General features: G+C 40.5%; 1 long non-coding RNA gene across 1 annotated transcript; it reads right to left on the bottom strand.

Annotated features, from left to right (window-relative positions):
• Positions 1-683: 683 nt before the first annotated feature.
• On the bottom strand, positions 684-3029 carry LOC122536640. The gene is made up of 2 exons (XR_006308445.1): positions 2918-3029; positions 684-1531 (listed from the first exon to the last, which is right to left on the bottom strand). It is a non-coding gene; the product is annotated as an uncharacterized LOC122536640 (long non-coding RNA).
• Positions 3030-4216: the final 1187 nt, after the last annotated feature.

Raw genomic sequence — 4216 nt, 5'->3', positions numbered from 1 at the left:
AATACTTGCAGACACTTTTCAGTGTGTCGAAATAAAAGGAAATGGAATAGAGTGCATCTGTTTATTTCGAAATAAATGATCCGTACGTATATGTAAATTATTTGTCCTTGAATTGATTCGGATAAGCGGAATTTCGATGGAAACGCATCGCGTATCCCAACAGCGTTACAGTCGCAAAGTAATTCAGCCTTTGAGGAACATTGCCAGCGTCGCAGCGTATTAATGACGTTTTAAAGTTCGAACGAACGCAGCCTCGACGGCGTTTTAAGATGATTTGATTTAGCAGGAACGCGAGAGGTTCCCGAATTTGAACGACGTCAACCAAATTCCTGAAAGACGTCACGACAAGCCTGCTGAAAAACGTCACCGCGCGTTCCTTTGCCAGCCGACGCGTTATTAATATGTACCGACCGAGCCGGATAGAGCTCGCTGCCGGAAATGGATTGTGCATGAATATTGCTTCGAATATTCCAGGATATTGTTTTGATAATTTCGCACGTTTGTCGAGAGTCGGTCGCAACCCGGTGCCCTCGTTGAATTAGTTTGCTGTTTTAGCAATAGTTCGTGTTTGCGAATTGAGAATGGCACCTCCGCAAACCGAAAATGAATTGAATCAGAGAAATCAGAGCAATGCGCAATTAAAACGCGAGTGACAAGGAAAAAGAAAAATAAAACACGATATCTTTAATAAAGAAAAAAGAACGTAAGTTGGAACATGCAAATGTCAAAATGTCTGAAATATTCAAATTCGTAAAAATTTGATATGTATTCGTATCCTGTTGTCAACTCTACCTGATTTAAATATTTCTACCATTTTGTTCAACTCTGTTTGCGAATCGAGAATAGCACCTCCGTGAAGACGTGTCGCAAATCGAAAATAAATTGAATCAGAGGGCAATGTACAATTAAAACGCGAGTGACAAGGAAAAAGAAAAATAAAATACGATATTTTTAATAAAGAAAAAAGAACGTAAGTTGGAACATGCAGATGTCAAAATGTTCGAAATATTCAAATTCGTAAAAATATGACGCGCGTTCGCATCGTATTCTCGACAAAATATTTCCACCATTTTGTTCAACTCTGAAAAATGATGAAAATCCTACGTCCTTAATTTTTGTGAACGTTTTGTTTGATCGTTCTCTTCATAGTATTTAAACAATGAAACAAACAACTTTCTTCGAGTTTTCTCTCGCCCGAAATTTTCATTCGTAAATTTTTTACAGCGTTGTTTAGGCGTGCAGCTGCGTAAAAATCGAATTGGAATAAGATTCAAAACAATTCGTGAACACTGATGAATTGGCAAGTTGAAATTAGCTGACGAAGAAGTTGCGCGCGTAACCACATTCGATAACATTATGACCGTTGCTCCGTTCGGAAAAAATAGCATTCGAGTCGAGAGTCCATCCTGACTCGAAGCTCTTTCTCGCTTCAAAAACTTCGTAAAAGTTTTCCCAAAAGTTTTCTACATGAAATAGCAGTCTCTTCTCGATCCATTTTTGTCTATTTTGTCGAGGCTTCGGCAGTCATTTTCTGAAAAATCACGGAAGAAAGTTGCGTTGAAATATAAAACAAAATATAATAATACATTTCATATAAAATATACAATATGTTTGATATAAAATATAAAAAAGAGAGACGATTGAAATTTAGTCGTCGGAAGCGAAGCAATTTACCAAGGAACCGAGCATTTTTTCGAGGCGACAACGATCTCGATGGCTAGAAATCACACCTCACGTCGGGTTTTCATCTACGGGGAGTGTTATTCAATTTTCATTTGGACGATCGATCCTCGATGATCCTCCAGTGACCCATCTCTCTTTCTTTCTCTCTCTCTCTCTCTCTCTCTCTCTCTCTGTCTCCGGGGATTCTGAAGCGTATATTTTCCTCTTTGCGGATTCCCATCGTCGGGCAACTTGTTCGATGATCAAAGGAGCGGTCGCCAGGACGTATCGCTGTGAAAATCGTGTTACGGATCCTCTGTGCTGCCGCGTTTTCGAGGGGACGGCAAACAAACAGCCAACAGCCGGCTCCTTTGTATCCTTTGATCACACGCTGGTGGATCAACGTAACCAATGCACGTGCAACGCGGTTATCCTTGCGAGCGAGCTTTAAAAACAGAGCACGATGGAAAATGGAGAACAGGACGGTCGTGTTTCCACTGGCCGGATGCTGGCACAATGATATCCTCTGTCGTTGCATCCGGCGGCGGATGCAGCGGACGTTGTTCCTTAACGGAAAACGCGACGCTCTTTAGTTTTCGGAGAGTATCGGAAATGAGCGACCGAGGCGCGGAGACGACAAATCGAATGGACGTTGCACAAAGGGGTGGAAATTTCGTTTGCGGGGAAGAATGGGAATCTTTCCCCTTTGATATTTTTGGCAGGAATACGTGGAAATCTATAAGAGAGGAAATTCGATCGTCCAAGAAACTTGGAAACGGAAGAACGAAATGACTAAAGCAGTGTTTCTTCTTATTATTCGAAATATCGTGAATTTTTAACGTTAACCTGCCCCAAAGGACGTGACATCCGTGAACGAAAAGAAAATGATAGAACGGAAGGACAGTACCTTGAAGTATCTTGAAGAAATCGCTAAGAAAATTGTTAAAAAGAAGGAAAGAATAAAAGTAGTGCCTACTGATACCTTCGATCATTTAAAATAAAAGTGCTTATATAAATAAAACAAAATCAAAATGTAAATTCGACTTCATCTCAAGGTGAAGTGCAAAAGATTCACTGTTAACAACTCGTTCTCGAGATTGCCCCTCCAAGATCAAATTTGCCCCTCTTGTAGACTCGAAGCAAACGTTTCGAAATTTCGAATCCTCGGTTCCTCGACGTATAAATCTCGTTGCAATCTCGTCGCCACTCGTTTCGTTTCCTTTCAATTCGCCTCTCGCGATTCTGTGTCACGTACGGAACACTTCCGGTCCCACCTGGCTCTCCCGACTTTCTCACTTGCCGCGGCGGCACAGCGTCGACGATTAACGAGAAGAATGAATATCGATTTCCGCGCTGTCAGCTCTTGCCTCAGCTTCCACCGCGCGTTATCGGTCAAAAATAGAAAATTCTTATGAATATTCATATAAATATTCCGGCAACACGTTATAAAAATCATTACGTAACGTTCGATAGCCTGGATAGGATGGATAGTAGACCATAGTTCACTGTGGTGAATTATGACACAGTGGAATTTACAGAGAGTAAATTTATTTGCGCCAGTTTTATCTATGTATCTTACAATATAATTAATAATTATTTGATGATGATATATACATGTTCTCACACGTGTTTCGCTATTGATGATGTTTAGTATTCGACAATACTAATGAGAAGAGTGTGCTACACGCACAGTGTCTTAATCCAGTAGCGTCGCTCGTATCTATAGCACCCGGTGCTATTCACTATCCAACAGTCATGCTTTGTGAATTTTCTCTCGAGAAAGCAAATAGTCGAAAGGGCTATTAATTTCATGGCTCTTTTTTTAGATCTAGAAATTTTATTTCCTTTCGATCTTCAAGCTTGAGAGACTCAGATTGCGGGATTGTTTTCATCGACCGCGAACAATCGTCGCGTTGTCCCACGCAACGCTATCGACGTGGACAAAAACGCGCAGATACGATTTCAATTGTTCCTAATTGCGTTCCGCATCTTCCGCGAGGAGATTAGAGAAACAACTCGGAGCATTCGAGAAATGTCGCATCGCGGCGACATATGTCAATGCGGAGGAGCTTATCGGAGCGAATTTTTATCGAACATTATCGAACTTTTATTCAGCGTGATCAAAGGAAACGATTATTCAGCCTGCGCGTTGCACAATCGTCGAGCACGAGCAACGATAAATCTGTTCGCCAACAATTTTGTTTATTTGACGACAACTTCGTTTGCTGAAACGGTTGTCGAATTTTGATGGACCCGGGAGGAAAAGTTGGAACTTTCGAAGTTCAAGATAAATAAATTTAACTTGATAATTAGAATTAAGTAGCCATTCGTATACCCGGCTGCAGACTTTTATACATTTGAAAGTGCAAAATCGCATAGAATGCAATAATAAAATATACAAGGTGTTTCGTAACTTGTGATACCCACTTCGGGAGCTAATTGTACGCCTAAAAATAATGAAAAAAAGTCATAGAAATATATGTCCTATCTGTCTTCGTTTATGAGATATAATGAATTTTATAAACAGAGCAAACTCTAGTAAGCCAGTTTTACC

The sequence above is a fragment of the Frieseomelitta varia genome, unplaced genomic scaffold, assembly GCF_011392965.1.
Source record: "Frieseomelitta varia isolate USP_RPSP 00005682 unplaced genomic scaffold, Fvar_1.2 scaffold_86, whole genome shotgun sequence".
Classification (NCBI taxonomy): domain Eukaryota; kingdom Metazoa; phylum Arthropoda; class Insecta; order Hymenoptera; family Apidae; genus Frieseomelitta; species Frieseomelitta varia.
The sequence above is the reverse complement of the archived record's forward strand: the minus strand, read 5'-3'. Positions and strand labels throughout refer to the sequence as shown.